Source organism: Symphalangus syndactylus, chromosome 9 (assembly GCF_028878055.3).
Source record: "Symphalangus syndactylus isolate Jambi chromosome 9, NHGRI_mSymSyn1-v2.1_pri, whole genome shotgun sequence".
NCBI lineage: Eukaryota > Metazoa > Chordata > Mammalia > Primates > Hylobatidae > Symphalangus > Symphalangus syndactylus.
In genome coordinates, this window is record NC_072431.2 from 40918627 (window position 1) to 40943166 (window position 24540).

General features: G+C 38.8%; 1 protein-coding gene across 5 annotated transcripts in view; it reads left to right on the top strand.

The window, feature by feature from the left end:
• The window catches only part of RBMS1 (RNA binding motif single stranded interacting protein 1), a 219093-nt gene that overhangs the window by 33482 nt on the left and 161071 nt on the right, over positions 1-24540 (top strand). The gene's annotated exons all lie outside the window — the stretch shown is intronic.

The following is a 24540-nucleotide window of genomic DNA, read 5'->3' on the forward strand; positions in this document are numbered from 1 at the left end:
ATCATTAAAAAGAAGCAAAACAGCCAGAGAGGAAATTGCGAAAAAGCAACAGGTTGTCCAATGGCCGGTGTTAGAAAAGGAAGCAGGCACTGTTGTGTAGCGGCAGAGCCAGGACTCCCTTCCCCTGGTAATTAGCTAGCTGATAACCTGTGGTCACACCCCACTGACCTGTGGTCATGTCACAGTTGTCCTACGTGACCTTACGTGAGACTGCTAGTCTCTCTGAACCACAGTGTCCTTATCTGCAAAACTGGGGAAACAGTGCTGACTTTACAGAGCTGTTGCCAGGATTAAATATATTGCCATCTGCAAAGCCCCTGGATTGAGGTGTGTGTGTGATCTGTGTTGATTCCCTTACCTCATGGTGACGTGCTGAGTGGTGAAGGCACCCAGGCTGGTCACCACCTCCTTCTCCTCCTGCTCCTCTGACTTGGTGCCTTTCAGAGTCATTGAATACCCTCAACTGCCTATTCCCCACAAAAAGCAAAAAGCAGATGCCTCTTCAAAGTTATGACCAGCATCAGGGCATTCACCTTGATTGCCTTGTTTTGGGTAAGGACAACCACTGGGGGAGGAGTGGAGCCATCACCTGCTTCAGGGAGCATCTGCCTTCTGTAGGCCCAGAGGTTAGTTTTAACTTATCTACAAGGTTAATGGATTGAATTTTGTGTTAGATTGTAATTAAGAATTTTCCCCAATTAATGATGCTGGTGTAGGAAAAGCCATAAATCCTCCCCTGGCTCAGCAGCCTTAGGCTTGAAGTAAAGTGGTGTTTAGAGGAAGTTCCTGTATCCCTAATATATACTTTTGTGCACATTGGGTTCAATCAATATTGATGAACTGATCTCTTAGAAAGAAGATATGTGCATTAGACCTTAGATCATCTATTTAGTAAATCAGTGGCTATGCTTGGAGTATTAGTGTCAGGCCCTATTGTGAAACATTACTTTCTAAGTAACGGAAAAGTGGAGTAAATTATTTAGTGAGAACTTTGGTCATAAAATACCTCCTGGTCACTGGAGGCAATAAGATTAACCATGTAACATGTGAAATAATACATGATTTTGGTCAACAGTTAATAATGATAAATGTGGAGGAGAAAGAGGAAAATGTTTTTTAAATAGGTCAGAAACATAATGCTTATGTTGGTTTATACTTCTGCTTGAAATTTTAAAAGATTAACATGTGTATCACTTTCAGTTATTTGAAATATGCTATTAAGAATTAAGGATTTAAAAGTTTCCCCAAAATATATTTAATCTTTTAAGAATTTGCGCTATTAAAAAGATGATGGAGGATCAAGTAAAAGCATTTTAAATGTAAATCTTAGAAGCAGAAAGAATGATAGTACTTTGTGTGGTGTCCTGTTTATTTTTCTAACGTGAAATTAAATGTCACGTACTCGGGAAGCCACCCAGTGTTTTCTCTAAATAGTAGATACTTATGGGAAGTAGGAATAAATATGCCAGTGCTAGAAATTAGACAAATAAAGCATGAATTTACATGAATGAAAACCATCTATTAACGGGATTATTTGGAACATAAATACAGACTGACCCTAACCCAAACAATCTCAAAACATAATTGCATCACAAAAAATGATTAGACTGTATGATGGGTATTAGGTCTTTTCTCCAAAACAGTATCCTCAAGGTGCTGCCTGAACTAAGGAACTATTTGAGCTCATGCAATTTTTGCTTGAGCACTTCTGATTTGTGGCTACAGAAAAGTCAAAGCAGCACATAAGGGCTGTGTGCATCTAAAGTGAATGCAGTGTAAGGGCCTGCCCCATCCAGTAAGCCATTTCTCCATAACTCTGTGCATGTAGTATACATTATTGGCCTTTGTGTTTAAAAAGTTACTTTGGAGATTTTTTTTTTTTTTTTTTTTTGAGACGGAGTTTTGCTCTTGTTACCCAAGCTGGAGTGCAATGGCGCGATCTCTGCTCACTGCAACTTCTGCCTCCCGAGTTCAAGTGATTCTCCTGCCTCAGCCTACGGAGTAACTGGGATTATTGGCATGCCCCACTGTGCCCAGTTAATTTTTGTTTTATTGGTAGACATGGGATTTTACCATGTTGCCCAGGCTGTTTTCAAGCTCCTGGCCTTGGCCTCCCGAAGTGCTGGGATTACAGGTGTGAGCCACCGTGACTGGCCTGGCAATTTCTTTTAGTCAGTGTTTTCTGACATCCAGGAACCCAAGATGTGACCAACAATTTTTACTACAGATCTGAGGAAGTTTTGTGGAGTGTGGTTGCCATATGAAGACCTCTCTATCCCGTGTAAAGATTTAAGTAACTTTAAATATGAGTAAATTGGGAAGAAAATGCTTTCAAATGTAATTTGACATTGAAAATAGTTTCCGTAGCAAGTTTCTGGATCTGTTTTTTTAGACATTGACAGTTTTAGGCCAGATGCCATGGCTGGCGCCTGTAATCCCAGCACTTTGGGAAGCCCAGGCAGGAGGATCACTTGAGGCCAGGAGTTCAAGACCAGACTGGGCAACAAAGTGAGGTTCTATCTCTATGAAAAATAAAAATATTAGCTGGGTGTGCTGGCAAGGACCTGTGGACCCAGCTACTCAGGAGGCTGGGGTGGGAGGATTACTTGTGCCCAGGAGGTTGAGGCTGCAGTGAGCAATGATCACACCACTTGGCCAGGGTGACACAGTGAGACACTGTCTCAAAACAACAACAACAACAGCAAACAAACCAATAACCCCAAAAATAATTTTTAAAAATGAGTCAGAGAAACCTTTATTTTTTGCATATTTGTTATACCCTCATGCAATAATCTGCCTCAAAAGTAGTAAGCTGCACCCGAGAATGCCAGGAAATCACCGAGAAGTTCACACGATGTGTGAAAGTGCGACGTTCAAGCTGGCACCTGTTAGTGCACAGGCGGCCCTGCCCAGCTGATCATATATTGCATGTTGCCTATTTAGCAATCTCTGGTTTGTGTTCTGAATCCTTATAAAATTGTAAGATCATCTTTCATGGTGGTATCATTTCAATATGAATCTGTAATATTATCCAATACTTGCCATACAGCAAATACATAAAGCAAATTGTAGCTATTTCTTGAAGCCATTAGTTCTGCAAGAAATGGTTGTGTTTCCCTTCTCCCACCCCATTTATGGCAGTGAAACATGAATCAGAAAGACCATGTTCAAATCTCAGCTCTGCTACTTACCGGCCGTGAGAGCCTCAGTTTACTCCTTTCAAAATGAGGATACCGCGTGGTGGCTCACACCTGTAATCCCAGCACGTTGGGAGGTTGAGGCGGGCAGATCACCTGAGGTCAGGAGTTAAGAGACCAGCCTGACCAACATGGAGAAACCCTGTCTCTACTAAAGTGGTGACACATTCCCGTAATTCCAGCTACTCGGGAGGCTGAGGCAGGATAATCACTTGAACCCAGGAGGCGGAGGTTGCAGTGAGCCAAGATCGCACCACTGCACTCCAGTCTGGGCGACAGAGCACGACTCCGTCTCAAAAATAAATAATTAATTAAAATAAAAATAATAAATAAATAATAATAAATAAAATAAAATGAGGATACTACTGCTAATTCACAGGCCTGTCAATCTTTTCAGCCTCTAATAAGATATACAAAGTCCCTCATATCTGGCTAGCTGAAGTTCATTAGAAAAGAAATGGCAGGTTTTTTGTTGTTGTTTGTTTGGTTTGGCACACTATCTCTACTATCAATGTTGATAAAATAGCCCGCAGAGAACAAGTACAGGTCAAAGTAGACTTTGTGAAAAATGTATTGAATTGAACTGATTGGAATTCAGCCGGCAGTGGGTGGCTCAAGGGGAGGTTGGAGAAGAAGCCAAATTGGAAGAAGGGGAGGTCACATTGCTGCTGGGGAGTGGATCACTTGGCAGTGAGGGAACAGACAGTCAAAATATAAGAAACAGGAACAACTCAGAAGAGCATTCAGCTTCCATGTGGTGATGGAACAAATCGTCCTTACATATCTTAGCAGATCGGAGGCTGTTTTACAGTACAGCATGATAGCGAATGTTTAAATTATGCTCAGTCTACTGTGAATTATTAAGGGAACTTTAAATTATGCTCAAGGTATTGTGTTTAGAAGAGAAGGAAAATTTACAATATGGCTTAGAAAACTTTCCATTAAAAGGAGTAAGGTAACAATCTATACTGTATTTTATTTAAGCCTTAATTATCTAGATTAAAAATAATAACAAAGAAACTTACCTGGAATTCCTTTGCAAAAGTGCCAGATGACCTCACGTACACCTTTTAGCTTCCTGACATTGGATTGAACAGCAATTTCCTCATCTTTCCAGTGGAAAGAAAAAGACGACTTACCCTATAGCTGGTAAGAGGTTTAAATCAGACAAACCATAGAAATCACTTAGTACAGTACCTAACATGTAGTGTGTGCTAAATACATTAGGTTTTATTATTGGTGGTGGTATTATCAATGTTACAACTACTATTTTACCTTTTTAAGTTTGTTTGTTTTTTCCTGAAATTATTAGGTCCACTCTTTTCACATTGCCTGTAGGTCCTTGCTCTCTGCTCCCCTGTTTGATCTGTATTTCTTTTTCTTTCACTGATTTTCCAAATATTGCTTTTATAATGGATAAATCGCTGCCCATAAAAAGCTTGGGAATGGAGTTTATATTACATTGTATGTGATGGTTATAATTTTCTCTCCCTTCTCTTCCTTTCATTGGCTTGGATATTCCTTTGGTGTCCTCTCCAGGCAGGTTCACAATTTTCCTCCCAAGCAGTAAATAGTATCCATGCAGCATGACTGCTTGCCAGCCACAGTCAATAAACTGAAGTGTGCAAGTGTGTTCCTGTTCATTTTTGTTCAGTCTGCAATTATATTTATCTTCTTCTTTCTTCTCACCCTTTCTAGTTGTAACATTTCTCTTGGTTTAACAAAATGTCACAAGCACATTCTAAAAAATGGTACTGCATGTTATCTACTTTTTCTGACATAATTGTAACTTGAGCAAATTTGTTCGCAACACAGCGGAGTGTGACATTTCTAAACAAACAAAAATAACAGCCTGTACCGTGTCTTATATTGCCATTTATAAAGCATCAGCTCAGGTAGAAAAGGCCAGGTTTTCAACTGAAGTAAAAATGAAAAAATTGAGTTTCAATTGATATCAGATACTGGTCTTTTTCTTGACAAGAGGCTTTAAACTTTTTGGAATGATAGTTCTGATTAAATGTTTAATGGCATGTATAATGTGGCATTCTAGGAACCAGGATCTGCACTGTAACTTTGTATACCTGAAGTATACTATTCAGAGAAACAGAGAGACAGCTACAGAGGTGGTTTGAGTTTAACTTTTAAGAATGATCAGAGACAAATATTTGACTGATGAATGTAATATTTACTGATGGATGTTCAAATAATTATTATTCTAAATATACTGAAAAATCAAATAAATGGAGAACTTTTCCATCTCACTAGTAATTCTACCTAAAAGAAATTTCAATTGCTCATTTCATGGTGATGTTTTAAAAACGTTAATCTGATCCTGTCACTGTCCCAGCCCCACCCCCAGTACCTAAAACCCTTAGTGACTTAATGGTGTCTTTACAAGAAAGAGCAGGCTCTTTCACAGGACCAGCTCCTTAGAGGAGTTCTAGGTTGGCTCGCCACTGCTCTTCTTCACCGGGTTCCACGCATGCTGGCCTTCACTTCCTTACACACGCCCAGATCCTTCCTGCCTCAGGACCTCCCAGTATATTCCCCTTCTTTTGGGACACTCTTTCTCACATTCTTTACATGGTTAATTCCTCTCCACTTTCACTTTGCATTGTTCCAGTTGCTTCCTTAGGCACTTCCTGGTATCCCAGGACCTCAAAGTTGCCATCCTTCATGGTCTCCTGTTCTTTCTTTATATGGCACCTATTGCATTTTATAACTATGCATTTATTTGTGTGTTTCTTTAGTATCTTTAGCATCTTTTTCACAACTGTGTACCTATCACAAATAGTAAGCAGTCAGTAACTGTGTGCTAACTTGGTAAATACTCATGTAACATTGCATGAAAAGAGTAAATAATCGAAATGGTGTGTTGTCCTTGCATCTTTTCTGTGTCTAGTTTAAACAGTCTACCTCTCATGAGGTTTCCTCAAAGAAACCATTATATTATTATCTTAATTTGAACAGTAACAACACAGACATTTATTGAGTTATGATCTGGATGTAGCAACAAAGGTAAAGTAGATATGGCTTCTACTTTGATAGAACTCAGTATAATCAAGAGATAAACATAGAGGTCATTGCAAGGGCTTGTGTTTGGGGTGAGGTGGAGAGAATAGAAGAAATGTTCACAGAGGAGATGACATTGAAGCTTAGTGGGTTGGGAAAGGGGAGTGAATTTTGTTAGCTGGAGAAGGCTGGAAAGCCACTCTTGGCATAAAAACTATCATGAGCTAAGGTAGAGGGGCACCAAAGTATATACTGGATTCAGGAAATTGGTGAGAAGTTCTGTGTGGCTGAGGGTGCTTGTGAAGAAGGGTGGTAAGGAGAAGAGTGGTAGGAGATGACACGCGAAAGATAGATTGGATGTAGGTTCTGGGTCATTTGGGTGATTTTCCTGAGGAGCTTGGATGTTATTTTGTAGGCCATGAAATGTTTGAAGCATGGGAATGAAAGCAGATCTGTGTTTGAGAAACATGATGCTGGAGTGGTGGCAATGCATTGTTGAGTGAGTGGGAAGTGACATAAGAGGGCAATGAATACAAGTCAAATTTGGCAGAAGTTAGGTTGTTATGGGGAGAGAAAGAATGAAGGGATCACTTTTAAAATTCTTTTTTTAAATTATGAAAGTAGTGCATGCTTACAAGGATAATTTGGAAAATGCAGAAAATTATAAAAAAGAAAAGAACGATCATAATATGGCATGTGGAAAGAAAAGCAGAGTCAAGGGGAAATGCTTTTACGATGGTAAGGGTGAGAGGGGAAACTTTTGGAAAGGATCCAGAAGGATCCTCCCTTTTGGAGATTTCTAGTTTATTTCTTTTTTGCAGGCCTTAATTTTGTCCATCTGGAAGCACCACAACCTTTTGGATCTCCAGGGTTTTGCATATATATGTTTTTTTCTCTCTGGACTAGTTCCTCCTGCTATTCCCTTCTCCCCCTTTTACCTGGCAAACTTTTATTCCTTATTCAGGCCAATAGTAACAGTAATAATAAGCATCATCATCATCATCATCATCATCATCATCATCACAGTAGTTGCAGAAACACACAACAATCACCTATCCAGTGCTTGTCCCTGTGGCTAATGCTTTGTTAATCCTTACGTGAGTCCTGTAAGGTAAGCACCACTATTACCCCATCCTACAGATGAAGATATTAAGGTATTACAAGGTTAAGTGACTTGAACAAATCTAAATATCACAACTTATCACTTCCCTCACCAAGTCTGGAGTCCCTGTAATGTGATCTCATAAGCTCCTAGTTTCTCCTGGGAGACTTTTATCATACTCTTACTTGTTTGATGAATGCCAGTTTTCTCTGCTGGACTGTAAGCCCTGTGAGAGCAGGTAGTACATCTGTCTTGTTCTCTGCTATACCCTCCAGTGCTTAGTTTTGTGATTACATGGTACATAGTAGAGTGCTCAGTTAACCAAGCACTTGACACTGTTGATCACCATTCTTGTAATAAGGTCATTCTAAGCCTGTTGCACTGACCTGTAAAAGTGCACACCTTGGAAGGGAATACAGTTGGCCTTCCATATCTGCAGGTTCTGCATCCATGGATTGAACAACCACAGATTGAAAATATTTTTAAAAATAAACAATGAATAACAATACAACAACAAAAAATATAGTATAACCACTATTTACATAGCATTTATGTTGTATTACGTGTTATTTATACAAGTAATTAAGAGATGATTTAAATATACGGGGGGATGTCCCTAGGTTATATGCAAATACTTTGTCATTTTAGATAAGGAACCTAAGCATCTGGGGATTTTGGTGTCTTCTGGGGGTCCTGGAACCCATCTCCCATGGATGAAGAACGACTGTACTTACTAACTCACCATGACAACCCTGGGACCTTTAGATGAGGACTTTGGGATTTCCTGGGAGCTCAGAGGCCACCATATCAATCTGTATCTTTTTTTTTTCCATCTCCTCTAAGTTCCAGTAATTCCATAGAGCCTTCTCATAACTGATCTGATTTTCTAGGCCTCAAACTAGATCACATCCCCATGGAGGTCCAGATGACAAGGACTCTAGTCCTGCCATGATGGATACTTAAATTCTTTGTACAGCCTCTTTAAGGGGTTCAAGTTTGCTTTTATTCAGGTTTTATTTGGTTTTCACTAGATAGATAAAACCTAAATATGAGATTTTATAATTTGAAAAAAACTTAGATGGAAATAATAAAAGGATGATTTTTTAAGACAATGCTGCATTGGCCAGGCGTGGTGCCTCATGCCTGTAATCCCAACACTTTAGGAGGCCAAGGAGGGTGGATTACCTGAGGTCAGGAGTTCAAGACCAGCCTGGCCAACATGGTGAAAACCCCATCTCTACTAAAAATACAAAATTTAGCTGGGAGTGGTGGTGCACACCTGTAATCCCAGCTACTCAGGAGGCTGAGGCAGGAGAATTGCTTGAGCCCGGGAGATGGAGGTTGCAGTGAGCCGAGATTGCACAACTGCACTCCAGCCTGACTGACAGAGCAAGACTCTGTCAAAAAAAAAAATAATAAAAAATAAAATAAAATAGTGCTGCATTAAACATTTTATTTCTATATTTTGTCTGGTGCATTGGGTTTAAGTAGATTTGAAAATTACTAATAAAGAACACACTAAGGTTATTTTACTGCCAAAATGATAAATTATTGATGTTTACATTTTAATCCAAATATGGATTATACTTGTACATTCTAAAGGAAATACTTTTTCTGGATTAGTTTTGGACCTGTTGCTTCTTTATTTCATTTATCAAAGGAGATAAAAACGGTGAAGGCACTAGAAGGTGAACACTCATCAGGGTTAATCATGAATATTTTAAACAAAACAATCAACACCCAAAGAGCAAACATTGGTTTAACACAAGCAGATAAATGGAGAGATCCTGAGTGTTTCTTTGACAATTAATACAAAACGTCAAGAAAATAAACATGTTATGAAATTTTCTCTAGTTTTTATTTATTTATTTATTTTTTCTGAGGCAGGGTCTTGCTCTGTCACCCAGGCTGGAATACAGTGGTGCTCATCACAGCTCACTGCAGCCTCAAACTCCTGGGCTCAAGGGATCCTCCCACTTCAGCCTCCCAACTAGCTGGGACAACAGGCATGCAGCACCATATCTGACTGATTTTTATAGTTTTTGTAGTGATGGGGTCTCACTATGCTGCCCTCGCCTCAAGTGATCCTCCTGCCTCGGCCTCCCAAAGTTCTGGGATTACAGACTTGAGCCACTGCACCTGTCCTTTTTCTAGTTTTAGATACTTGAGTTTGTTGTTGTTGTTGTTGTTGTTGTTGTCGTTGTTGTTGTTTTTCTTAATAAAAATCAGTCACAGTATTAAGTAAGGTATTTAAGTCAGGTCAACACAAGTTTCCAAATATTGGCATGGGAGCTACTTCAGTCTTTATCTTTATCTTCCTGTTTAATTATAGACTGGAATAGGAAGACAGCATTTCCTGCTTTTGCAGTTTCCTAATGATGATATCTCAGCTTGTATTGATTTAATCCAAAGGAAGAAGGCATTCTATGTACATCTGCAAAACAAACCACCACTATTACAAACTGGGTTAATGGTTTTCAAATCCCCAAGTAGTCAAGTGATTTCTACCATTTCACTTTATTTAAAAATAAATACAACTTTCTAAAAAAATTATTAGACTAAAATATATTAGAGCTGATATTATGGAAAGAATATGAGAATAGACAATATTATAAAAGGATATAAAGAAAAATTGTTATAAGCCAGTAAAAACTAACTGTTTGACAACATTTTATGGCTGGTCCTGTTATCAGATTTTGTTACTTTTGGCATGAAAATGAAAGTTAACAAAGCCTATGATCTGATTAGCCTATTTATAACAATACTTTTCAGTGTTTTACATTTATTCATTCAACCCTTTCTAAGAGTGCTGAGTGCTAAGGATTCAGTGATGAGTAAGACTCAGAGTCTTGGGGAAAGGAGATGGCTGCATCTTCCCCATGCTTATCAACGGCATCATCCAATTCTCTGTAAGAGCTACTGTAGCATCTCTTGACCCCCAGCACTCAGAAGAGCATGCTCCAGTGTCTCTTGATCTTTGGATTTTCAAGTACCATTTTAGCAATCTAGTTAGGAATGGCAGAAAGAATAGACAGACTCATTTATGATGTCTCAAGTATAAACGGACATTTGTAGCAGGAATGTCCTGCACTACATTCTAGCAGTATAAAAATGAGGGCCACATTGCTGGCCTCCAGGAACTTACAGTTCAGCTGGGGAAAGAAACGAGTAAATATGCAGAATTTCACCACCCAGTGGAGCAGTGCTTTTAGCCTTTTATAAGTATCCTTTTCTAATACTGTATATTCTTGTATCATTTTAAAAATACCAGTTCTAGTAATATCAGTAAGCATAGACTTTCATGAAGAACAAAATAGAGTTATGAATTTAGCAACCCTGTTTCATTTTCTTCCTGCAGCTCCATTTCTTAGCTTCTTTGCGGTAAGTTTGGAGGCCTGTGATTGAGTTGTGGTAAGTGGAATGTGGGCAGAAGCAACATATACCACATCTTGGCCTGGGCATAAAATCTCCTGCATAAGCCTTCATGATCTTTCTTCACTTTCTGAGATGACCTTGGAGGTCAGGTGTAGAAGGTGGCCACATTCTCAGACCTTGAAGGATGACCGTGTGCAGCTCACTCGCCCACCTAGAAATACTATCCCTGCCCCTGGACTATTGAACTGGAATATAAATGAGAAGTAAACTTTCACTGTGTCCTTAAGATTTGAAGGTTATTTCATAAGTACTTCATCTACACTGATTAACACACTCTACTTTGCATTCTCAGGCTGCCTGCCTGGAGTAAGCATTAGTTACATGAAGAAGGGGCGCAAGGTGTTCTTGTTGGAGAACAGCATGAGGTGGCAAGAAAGCTTGGAACTTTCAGGCGCCAATCAGTAGTCTGGTGTGGCCAGGGTGCAGCGGCAGTAGAGGGCAGTATTCATGACAAGAATGGAGAGGAAAGTCAAGGCAAGCACATGGAACATTTTGTGGGATGGGAGAGGAAAGCCCTGTCAACCAGAGGGGACAGCAGTCCGATGAATGGGGAGTAAAATGGGGTGGATAAACAACAAAGAAAAGGTGCTACCTGGTATCTGGTAATTAGTTTAAAACAGAAACAATTTCTTATAATAGAGATAAGTTTTGATAGTGGACATGTCCACTGGGTTCTCTCACATACACGGTTTCCAAAGGTATATAACTTAGACCCTTCCATTGATGTTGATGTGTCCATGGATGTGGACAGAGCATGAGAAAAGTGAAGATGCTGAGAACGCTTGGCCTAAGAGGAAACAAAGACCATAATCTCTACCTTCAAGTGTCAGAAAGGATCGCAAGTAAAAGAGGTGTCCTACTTGACTAAGTGACCCCTAAGGGTGAGTTAGAACAAACAGGTAGAAGCGTAGGGAGACAGACGTGGGCTCAGCATAAGGAGGAACTTTGTCATAATTTCCTGAAGAGCAATCGGCCAATCCTGGAGAAGATGGCAATGAGTTTATGAACAGGAAGAGTTCAAATAGACTGGTTCTTAACATGGAGGGACTGTCATAGACAGGGTTCAAGTATTGGATGAGGCTGGGACTAGATAACTTTTGGAGCCTTTTCTTATAGTCTCATATTCTTTGATACTTGTCTGAAATGTAAAACTTTTTGAAGGTGGATGTTATTTAAATTCTGATTTCAATGTGAGGGAAATGTTATGATAATGATATAAGGTTGAAAAACTTTCAAAGAAAGAAAACTACTCTTGCCCAAATGTCTTTACCTAGAGTTAACCACTTGACACTTAATACATTTTTTTTTTTTTTTGGAGCTGATGGATGTGCATTTAATCCAGTTAACATAGCCAGATGGGCCTTGCGATGATATCACTGAACGGTATCTCCAAGAGAATGTTAGACCTCAGCAACAAGGCAGTGGGGTGAATGAAAAGGCAGATACTATCTTCCTCTGAGATACTGGGAGAAGAAACTTTCCCTTAACTCCCTTATTTATAAAAACCAGATAGCTTAGTTTTTCCTCTGAAACTGTCAGAATTTCTCTCATCACTGCCTCTGAACTGATGGATGGGGATTGGTCTTGCTTACTAAATGTGCATTGTAGCAAGACACAACTTTATTTAAAATACCATTAAGATGCAAGCACATTATGGCTACTCTGAAGGCCTTCACTTACAACATGAATTATTCAAATAGCTTCTTAATAACTGTATTGATTTCCACAGTTAAAAGCAGATCAGATTATGGAATCTGCTCAATACCACTTAAATGTTTATAGATGTTAGAGTTGACAAAGACCTTTTAGACACCGATAATTCCTTTCACTGATCAGAATGCTAGAGATTTGGCATTGCTAGTAATGCTTTGTGATTATTTTTAATAAATCAGGAACACTGTAACAGCAATCATTTAAGGTCTTCATTCTTATTCCATTTTAGTCCCAGAGTCATTGCCTGAAAATCTAGTTATGCTAAAAATCTGACCAGAAACTTTTACATTTATATTGATCAGAAGCTTTTATATGTTTCTTTTGCGAAGATCAATGTAGTAAACATGTCTTAACCTGCATGTATTGATGTGAATATTTAAAAATATCTATGAATATTTATAATGATAAAATCCAATAAGGTTTCAGTTTCTCAGTTGCTTTTAGTACCCTGTGAAAATGTAAAAGCAGGCAAGTTTACTGGTATGAGAAGAAATTATAGGTGGAGTAAAAATTAGATATTATATTCTTTCTGATTCTCCCCTTATTTGGAAGTCTCTGGGAAGGGAAATTTCCAGAGTGGATTGATTAGTCTGCTTGGGCTGCCATAACAAGTTACCATAGACTGGGTGGTTTAAACAGCAGAAATTTATTTTTTCCACAGTTCTGGAGGATGGAAGTCCAAGATCGGGGTGCCAGCATGGTCAGGTTCTAGTGAGGGCTCTTCCCGGCTTGCAGAGGGCGTCTCCCTGCTGTGTGCACACGTGTCCTTCCTTAGTGCATGTGTGTTTGGTGCTGGGGTTGGAGGATGTCTTCCTCTCTCTTCCTCTTCTTGTAAGGCCACCAGACCTGTAGGATTAGGACCCCAGCCTTTTGACCTCATTTAACTTTAATTACCTCCTACAGCGCCTATCTCCAAATACAGTCATAGTAGGAGTAAGGGCTTCAACATAGCCATTTTTGGGAGACACAGTTCAGTCCACAGAACAAAGGCAGTGGGTTCTGGAGTCAGACTGCCTGAGTTTGAATGTAATCTGGGGCAAGTTGCCCTTTTTGTTTCTCGGCTTTCTGTAAACTGAGAATAGCGATAGTAATTTCACAGCTTTATCATGTTGAATAAATGAGTTAAGTAAGACATGCAAAGTACACAGAACAGTATATGGCATTTATAAAGTGCTTAATAAAAGTTAGTTATTATTAATAAATATGTAACTAGGTATTTGTGCTTTTAGCTGAGACTTTTATGATTTTATATATGTGGTCTCCACTTACTTTATGTTTACATATCAAACGATTTTTGGCATCAGGATTCAGAGTATGCCTTGAAAAATTTCTCCATGAATCTTGATAGATGCTTAAATATAAGGGAATAGAGTGTGTTTTATTTTATAAAATGTATTTTATAATATTTGTAAAGAAGTTGTTCCATCTTCCCACTTAACTCTTATACACACACAAACTGGTTTTCTACCTGTACAATAAAAAACAATGTTGTTGTAGACCTTATTACTGTGGAAATCAAAGTACTTCATTCATAACAAGAAATCCAGTAATCTTTGGACTCTTCCTAAAGAGAGTTTGGGGTCAAAGATATCCCCATTTAGTTAGTATCTAGGAAAGCTAAGTAGAGAGCAGTTGACATCTTACCAGAAACTCTACAAGTAGAGTTTCTACAAGTACAGAAGTACAAGTACTACAAGTACAAAGACTCTACAAATAAAGTAGAGTGGCCTAATTCATTGGCCAATATTCTATTTCTTGTGTTAATGGAATTTGAATTAAAATGTGACAGAAAGCACACTGTGCTAAGCCATTCTTGCATTGCTATAAAGAAATATCTGAGGCTGGGTAATTTATGCAGAAAAGACGTTTGATTGGCTCACAGTTCTGCAGGCTGTACAGGAAGGATGGCATCGGCATCTGCTTAGCTTCTGGGGAGGCCTTAGGGAGCTTTGACTCATGGAAGAAGGCAAAGCGGGAGCAGGCACTTCACATGGCGAAAGCAGGAACCAGAGAGAGAGTGGGGGTGGGGGGGGGTGCCACACACTTTTAAATGACCAGATCTCGGTGTGAACTCAGATCAAGAGCTCACTCATCACCAGGAGATGGCCCAGGCTATTGATGAGGGATCCACCCCCACGATCCAAACACTTCCCATCAGGCTGCATCGCCAACATTGGAGATCACATTTCACCATGAGATTTGGGTGGGGACAAATATTCAAACTATAGCACATGCTTAACTGATTCTCAAATCTTTCATGATTGTCATTATACTATGAGGCTGTCTTCAGTTCTTCTGGGCTCCCTTCTAAGTCCAGAGGAGGGGCTGTGTTCTCTTTCTGCGTAAGTCAAGGTTTTTTTTTTTTTTTTTTTTTTTTTTTAGACAAGGTCTCACTGTCACCCAGGCTGGAGTGCAGTGGCACAATCTCAGCTCACTGCAACCTCCGCCTCCTGAGTTCAAGCGATTCTTCTGCCTCAGCCTCCCAAGTAGTTGGGATTACAGGTGCCCGCCACCACACCAGGCTAATTTTTGTATTTTTAGTTAAGATGGGATTTAACCATATTGGCCAGGCTAGTCTCGAACTCCTGACCTCAAGTGATCCACCCGCCTTTGCCTCCCAAAGTGCTGAGATTACAGGCGTGAGCCACTGCACCCAGCCTCAAGGTCATTTTTATTTGGCAGGCAGGGTTTAAAAAGAAATAAGAAGGAGAAAAAAAGAAAGAAACTGCCCATGAGTTCCCTTAGCGCCCTTTCTAGCAGGCAGTTGTTCCTTCCTGCCTTCTGCTGCCTGAGTTGGGCCTCCTGTTGCCTCTGTATTCCATTTCAAGTACAGGAACAAGTCATGGATATTTTACACTTAGAAACATTTCATTTTAAATAGTTGTACTTATGAGTCAAATTATAAGACTTTCACTAAAATTAGAACCTAAGAGTCTTTTTATATCTGAGCTCCTGCTTTAAAAAAATCAAAGTGAAATATTTATATAACGCAAAGTCTCTAGCTGCTGTAGAATGTGCAGTTTAAATGATCTATCCTTGTAATACTTCTCAGTATTGGGATGGCTAGTTCTACTAGAATATTGAATGCAGCAGAAAATAAAATCAGCATGGCGTGGGCATGTACAACTTACATGTAAACTAAGATGTTTAAATTATATTTCAAATACACTGGATACTACTATTTCCCAAACTATGGGCAAACGTAGTACTGAGAAGCAGTCTCTCTGGGAAAAAAATGAAATTTTATACCTATTTCTATACTAAAAATTTAATTTGAATTGAGTTATAAACCGGAATATAAACTCGGAACTGTAAATCTTCTAGAAGAAGACATGGAAAAGTGTCATTGTGAACTCAGAATAGGCAAAGCTTTTTTGCACATTACACGAAAAGCACAAATCATAAACAAAATTGATAAATTGAACATTATCAAAATTAAACATTTCTGCTTACCAAAATATACTATCTTTAAGAAACTGAATAGACAGGTTCCAACTTGGAAAATGTTCGTAGCATATATGTCTGACAAAGTATTTGGATCTGGAATACATAAAGGATTTCTACAAATCTACCATAAAAAGACAAACAATCCAATTAAATGCTTGAAAAGGCACTGCACAAAAGAAGATATATGAATGGCCAGTAACCTTGGAAAAGGTGCTTCACATCATTAGATATCAGGGAAAATGCAAATTATAGCCATAATTCGAGGCCATTTTACATTCACTAGAATAGATAACATAAAAAAGACGGCCAACACCTACTGTTAGGGAGGATGTGTAGCACTTGGTATTTTTAATCATAGTGGGAATGTAAAGTGGTCTAACTATATTAGAGAACTGTTCAGCAGTTTCTTACAAAGTTTTTGTCTCACTCTGTTGCCTAGGCTGGAGTGCAGTGGTGTGAGCATAGCTCACTGCATCCTCAAACTCTTGGGCTCAAGAGATCTTCCTGCCATAGCCTCCCTAGTAGCTGCAACTACAGGCACATGCCACTATACCCAGATAATTTTTTAAATATTTGTGGAGATGCAGTCTTCCCGTGTTCCCCAGGTTGGTCTTGAACTCCTGGCCTCAAGCAGTGCTCCTGCCTTGGCCTCCCAAAGTGCTCGGATTACAGGCGTGAGTCACTGTGCCCGGCCTCTTAAAAGGTAAACATACGTTTAATACATTTACCTTGTATGACCCAGAAATACCACCCTTAGGTATTTACCAACAAGAAATAAAAACATAGGTTCACAAAAAAGACTTACATAAAGATGTTTTAGCAGCCTTATTTTTAAAGCCCCAAACTGGAAACAATCCAAATGTCCATTAACAGGAGAATGGGTAAACAAATTATCTTAAAATGTCATACTACTTAGCAATAAAAAAAGAACAAGCAACTGATTCAAGCAACAATATTGATGACTCTCAAAAACACACCAAGTGAAAGAAGCCAGTTGCAAAAAAAGTCTTTATCCTATGATTTCATCTACATGAAATCCAGATACTGGCAAAACTCCTCTATGATGACAGATGTCAGACAGTGGTTGGAGAGGGAGTTGACAGGAAAGGGACATGAGGGAACACTCGTGGAAGGGAATGTCTCATGTCTTGTTTTCAGTGGTGGTTACACAACTGTTTAAAATTGTTGAAACTCATGAACTGAACACTTAAGATCTATGTATTTTATTCTATGTTAATTATATCTCAATTTTTTTAAAAAGCAAAAACAATCTCCCTTCCCCCGCTAAAATGATTACACACTGATGAATAATCCAAGATGGAAACCTAGAGGATGTGAGAAGATGTTGTAAGTGAGATTTCTTGGGAGAAGGTGATAGCTGCCTACAATGTGCACAAATACGTCTGTGCTATAAGAATCCCTAGAAAGAATGTTACAGAGAGTGACCTTGAGTCAACAACCTACTAAGGAAATGGAAATGGAAAGTACTGTACATTTCCATTTCTGTACCAGCAGATCTAGGGACATCACCGGAGAGGCCATTTTAGAGTGACTAGATTTTGGTGAGGGTGGGGGAGAGATGGGGACGGGCTTTGCTAGCAGTAAATATGGCAACCCTATGCCTCATCCAGTGGAGAAGGTGGTACATGGAGATCCTTCCTGGGGTATTTCAGGTGTTCTCCAGCTTGGGAATCAAATGATGGATGAAAGATCAGTTGGTGAGTGTATGCTGAAGGTGGAGCTGAGGTGGAAGCATCATCAAGTCAGGGATGCTGAATTTGTTTTAGGTGACAGAATTGTTCTTGTACATTGTTTCTTGAGGCCAGGGATGCTGGGTCCTGCCTCAGATAGGAGATGAAGTTCATGTGGTCAGGCTTCCTAATGGAGAAGGATAAATCCTTTATGTTCACAGTTACAAGAAAGTATTGAGCCTCCAAAGATTGCCTTTCTCCGAATAAACAATGGACTTTTTATATAACTTGATTCCCTTATGGAGTCTCGTATAATGATCTCGAAGAATATTCTTGACTTCTGAATGTTTTCAATGCTACTGAAAAGAAAAAGGACTTGAGAAGTCAGAGAGGGTATCAACATCAAAGTGACTTCTTCCCTTCCAGCAATGGTAGGAATAGGAGGACCCTAAGGCATTTCTTAGTTTTTGTGCAGGTCCTGTAAAAAATCTCAGCTAATCTCCCTGATCACAGGAGTAAAAGTGGTATGAACAAGGTGATTCTCCTGCCTTTTAAGAGTCAGGCTCTTAGAAACTGTTTTAGAGAATTTCACTTGATATCATTAATCCCTTAAATGAGGTAGTATCAATATGGCAATAATTGGAACTTGATTTTAGAAAAACTGTGACATATAACTCAGGTCCCTTGATAATCAGTGCCTGTGATTTTTCCTGAATGACAGCTATGTGTGCAGCACAGGCAATATGGACCACTCCTTTGTATCTGTAGCCCTCAGAATTTGAACATCTATGTTATACATTCTTAAGATGCAAAAATGTTCTGAGACATTGTCCATCAAACCCTTGGGAAGTCGATCCAGAAGAAGTGTTGTATTCACATACTGCCTTTGTTCATATTGCTACGGATATTTCAAGATTCATTTGTCAAGCACAAAGTTGGTCATATTTCAACGTCTGTTACTCCTTCACTGTTACTGATGGAAAGATGAAGATTCTGTGTAGTGAATACTTGATTGGAGTGTTGACATTTCTGACAGAACTGGCAATTTTTGAAATTGAGTGAGGCATTAGGTAGACTGCTTTGTGGATTCTATATTACTTTCCTATGGTTTATATACTATTCTTGCTAATTGTGCGAAACTGGGAGGAACTTCAAGAAAAATGAGAACAATCTAGGCTTTGCACTTCTCCCTTCCCAAGAGTTCCTTTAGAAGGGCTCAGGTGGGAGCAACAAACTATACCAAAAATGAAGCAGGTGGCAGTGGTGGAGATAAGTTAGGTGTCCCTAAGGACAACCATGAAGTTCTGGGATGGCGGCCGTTGGGATAGTAGTTGTCAATTTGCTATTCTATTTCTGTATAAATTTTCTTTTTTTCCTTTAACATCACTCTTCCAGGGTCCAAGCTAAATGAATGGGGCACTATACAGTAGGTTTTACCTTGGAGAGTATTCCCTTTGAGCATTGTAGACTTCTCTAGCTATGCTCCCCAGGTTTGTGTGGTTATTTTTCTTCATTGTCCTTCAAATTTCTGTATAAAGACCTTAGCTACAGATTCTTTTGCTAAACACATTGTCTTCAAACAATGTGAAAATGGAGGCTGTGCTTTTCCAGGAACCCGTTATTCTGTTAGCTCCTTTAAAATTTTATTTTTATTAGGTGGTGGCAATAAGAATGAGACTAATGTAGCAGGAAACCTCAGGGATGAGCTTTCTGTCTGGGTGGGCCTTTTCCATGACAGCAGCACCCTCGGAAATATTTGTGTTCAGCCATATTTAAACTTGAGTGAAAACGGACAGCTGAAAGTTAGTTCTTATATTAAGAATGAGAGAAAGAGAGATTACTACTTTTCAAGTTACTTTTAAAATTCAGAATAAAAAGGAGAAGTAGCAAGCTTGGTAATCAAGTAAGGTAATAGATAACATATCAACCCAAAACTTTGTGGCTTAAAAAATTAATGATTTATTATTTCTCATGATTCTGTGGCTCAGGAATTTGGAGGGGCAGGTGGCTGTTCCACATGTCATCATCTGGGTGAGTCAGTGGGCTGCATTCAGCAGGCAGCTTGGATGGGCTAGAATATTAGGAAGGTTTCCCTTTTAATAGCTGATGCCTCTTGCTTTGTTGTTAGCACTTCTGTCTCTACATGGGGAGCTTGGCCTTTCTCACAGGTCAGCGATCTCAAGATAGTTGGACTTTTTACCTGGTGGTCAGCTTCCAAGAGGAGAGGAATAAGCTGCCAGGAGCAGCATCACCTCCACTACACATTATTGGTCAAAGCCACTCACCATGCCAGCCCAAATTCGAGCAGAGACGAGGTAGATTCTACCTTTTCAGGTGAGAACCAGAAAGGAAGGAGTTGACAGTGGCTCTTTGGAGATTATCTATCACAGTTACTTACATATGTTACTTAAGTTGGAAGGGACCATTGTAGCAGTTAAACTGGTGACTTTAACTTTTTTCAAGTCAAGTAGCAATCATGAAACCCTTATTGATAATCTTATGGACTCATGGAGGTGACTTGATGAATCCTGTAATGTTCATCAAAACGCCTCCTGCTCCTCTATACCCCAGTCAAATTATCCATTCTCATTAAATAATAACTTGGCTATTGATGGAACATTTAGTTACCCACTCTAAGTTGTTAGGATACTATAATGAATGCATTCTTGAGTGCTAGGAAATTTAGGCAAAGAAGATTAATATAGTCTGGACCTAAAATAATTCAAGATTTTCCATCATTCTATTTCAATTGCTTATATAACTTCTTGCTTTTCCTTGCTTTTTATGTGAGGAGTATAGGTTTCTTTTCTCATAGCCAGAGATGATCTTGTAAATAAATGCCTTTTTTGACAGAAAAAAATAAGGCTGGAATTCTAATGTAAAAGGTCCTCCGAAATACAAAGAAAAGCCTAAGGCTTGGACAGCATAAAAATCTGCCATTCCTATTGCATTCCAACTATTAAACAATAAAATATACTATATAATCATTACTTTATTAAATACTCTGAAGAAAGAGACGTGGAATAGCAATCAGAGGACTGATGTTCGGGTCGCCTTTGGCAAATCACTTAACTTCAAGCCTTTCTTTTAATCTATAAAATGAGGAGAATAGTTTCTTCTCCACCTACCTCAGTGTTTGTGAAACTTAAATGAATAAAAGTATTCAGGACCATACATAAGGCATAATAACTGTATGATTAAAAAATTGTCGGTATACCAATTAAAAAAAGATAAAAAACCCCATTAAATATTTATATGTCCCCTATAAGGGGCTAACGGTCTCAATAGAGTGTATATCCAGTAGGTTATTTAGTTAAGGCATAGTGATAGTTTAAAATAACCCCACTCTTTCCATAGAAAGTTAGAAAGATCTTTCTTTTCATTTCTGCTTGGTTCTACTTATTCTATAGAAAGTTGGGGTCATGTTGAACTGCCCTGGCTAAAATACCAGTCCCCTTTAAATGTGTAATTCCTGAAAAAGCTGGGTAACATGGCAGAACAGTAACAATAGGACTCAGGGTTGGGCTTGTCTTTTCTGCCCTGGGATTCTTACCATTTCTGGCCATCTTTGACCAGGAAGTCAAAGCTCCTTTTATTTATTTGTAGTCCGAGCTCTTTTTCTTGGCTGATTTAGTAATGATTTTTAAAGATCATCAGATAACCATTAGATAAAAATAATTCTAGACTCCTGCTGGCCACAAGATAATTGCCATATTTAACTGATCATAAACAATAGTTTCATTTTTCAGGGATTTAGTTAATTATAAGCCTGTGCTGTCTAATAGGGTAGCCACAAACTCTATTTAAATTTAAATTACTTACAATTAAAAATTGAGTTTCTTAGTTATGCTAGCCATATTTCAAGTGCCCATTAGCTGCATGTGGCTAGAGGCCACTGTATTAGCGCAGATGTAGAACATTTTCATCATCACAGAAAAGTCTAATGGATAGCACTGTTAGAGACTTCTTTCTAACCTGTGCGTTGCTGTTTTTCTTCCTTCCTGTCTCCCTCAAAGGCTCTTTCTTTCATGTTTGTTTGTTTTGGGTGAGCAATGTGGGGGGAAAAGGAGCTCACACTCATGCCCTATTTTTTAGTAGTGTTGATGAAATAGTTGGTAATTGGATGGACTGAAACTATTGGCTAGAGTAAGATTTTGAAAATATTTTTGAATTTAATATATATGTATTGCCCAAAGCAGTAGTTGTAGAGGTTTTTATTTGGTTTTTAAATGGACTAGAATCCTGTATCAGCTAAACACTTCTCATGAACTAGTGACTACAGTTTTTCTATTGAATGTTATTTCGTTACTTTTAAAAGTTTTATTTTATAACAAGCTCCTTTACTACAGTGAAAATTCGGCTCCTGTGCTCATATCGAAGTCATTTGAACTAGTGTATGCCCTTTTCTCAATTTAAACACAATTTCTAATCCAAGATCCATTCAGATCTTGATATATGCCAATTAAAATATTGACTTTAAACAAAAGGGTCATAAAAAATGTGAAATTAAAATGATTAGGAGCTGAGTCCTTATCACATAATCCAAAGTAAACGAGGATTGCACAATGCCATACTTAAGAGGAAGCGCAGTTCAGTTGCACAGACATGTTCCTAGATATTCCAAACTGCTTTGAAATTATAGTGCTTTGTGTTGAAAGATTGATATTAAAATATACTTGGGAATTAAAATTCACTTTATGAAGAATTGTTGCCAAAAGTCTTTAAGTTAGCACTGTGAAGACATGATATGAAAAAGAACAGTCTCCAAAGCCAAGCCACATTTCTGCGGACCAGAATCAGAAAATTTTGTGTAGGCAGTGTGGCTTACCAAATGTGTCTTTCATAAAGGAAGCCTATTTTTCACTTTAACATTGATATACTTTATGTAAATCCAGGAATCAAAATTATAGCTCAGTGTCACTTAATGTTTGTTATTTGGACCAAATTTCAGTTGTTTTAATTGTGAAGCTAAAAATGGAATTTTATTGCTGAAAACTTGAATTCAGTGAACTCAAGTTCTCATAACTGTGAACAAACTTGTTTTAAAGTTTTTTTGTGTTTTGTTTTGTTTTTTTTTGGAGACAAGGTCTCACACTGTGGGCCAGGCTAAAGTGCAGTGGCACAATCTCGGCTCACTGCAGTCTCACCTTCCAGGCTCAAGCGATCCTTCTACCTCAGCCTCCTGAGTAGCTGAGACTATAGGTGTGCACCACCACACCTGGCTAGTTTTTGTATTTTTTGTAGAGACAGGGTTTCACCATGTTGCTCAGGCTGATCTTAAACTATTGAGCCCAAGCAATCCACCTGTCTTGGCCTCCCAAAGTGCTGGGACCACAGATGTGAGCTACCTCAGTCTAAAGATTTTTTTTTTAATATTCATATCAAAACCAGTGAGAGTAGGTGCTCACCCTGGAGTTGTGACCAGTTAGCTAGGAGCCAGGAACCTCAGAAGAGAAGAGTAGCTCATAACTCAGCCTGCTGGATCCAACAGGATGAGAATTCCCTGAGGATTGGGCAACTAGGGTGATTTCCCAGGTCTAATTCTGCTTTGTTCTGGGTAATTGGGCAGGCTATGTAGTATATCCAGAATTCCAAACCATTAAGTGAAATGCTTGTCATTAGTGATACCCAGTCATTGTTTCATGACACACCAGTGTGTCACAGAGATTTCCTGCAGTGTTACAGTGAGCCTTGCTTTTCCCAAAGCTCTGGCTCCTTCTCTGACACATTGCCACCAGGAGGCCTGCGTGACCTTTACTCCCTTTTTCCCACCCAAACATCTTACATTCCTTATACCTTATATCTGGATTTAAGAAAGGACTTCTTTTGGACCGTTGATTTGCAGTTCCTAATCTGAGTTCTTACACAGTTGCCAAGCTATTATTGCTGCAAGGAGTTAAATCGGTTTTCACACAGTTCTAATAGTTTATTGTTAAAATGTCATTTATTTGAGTTAAGCATTGCCAATGCCCCATTAAACCACTGTTTCTTTTATTTCCTGGAGTTTGGAAGGCATTCGGGAATACCAAGTGAAAAGGAGGAGTGAAGAACAGAAAAATGTTAGTGGGATGGCAAACACTGTGAACATTGCTGTTTCTAGTGGGCCAGAAAAATGTATGTATAAATCTTGCCCGTTCTTAGAGGCACTTTCGGATTCTCCTCCACAAAGCTTCCTATGGTCACCATTTAGAGTCAATCCCCCTTTCCCTGTTCTCCATGGTATGTTATTTAGTTCTCTTCATATTACTGATCAGAGTCTGCTTTACCACTCGGTCATTTGTGCATGTCTTTTTCTTACTGAAACTGTCAGATTCTTCTTTGTATCTTCAGAAGTACATATAATATAATGTAACATATGCAAGTTTATATGTAGACATACATTTTTAAATTCTTTAAATATAATAGATTCATGTTCAATAAATAGTATTGAATACCTATTCTGTACTATACAAAACACTGGTGATAAAACAATGAGCAAAACAGGCACAACCCCGTTTCTCAAAGAGCTTTTATAATGAGGCAGAAAGGATGGACGTTAAATAATAATTTAGATTGCAGCTTGTTGAATCCAGAAAAGGAGATATACAGTATGCTATATGAGGGTTATATAACAGGAAGACCCAGCCTATTCTGGGGATTAAGAGGGAAGATTTTCTGATATAAGTAATTTAAGCTGAGCCTTGAAGAATAAGTTGGAGTTAACTAGGCAAAGAGGTAAAGAAGGAGCATTCCATGCATAGAGAGTAGCATGTGTGAAACATATTGCTGGATTGGTTGCCTTGCAAGTATAAGGAACTGAAAGTCCAGATTACCTGGTTCTTAGTGGTGAGGAAGAGAATAATACAAGATGGTACTGGAGAAATAAGTATGAGTCAAGTCTTGCAGAGATATGTGGGCCATGTGAAAGATTTGGTTCTTTAGCCTAAGATTACGAAACAGACTT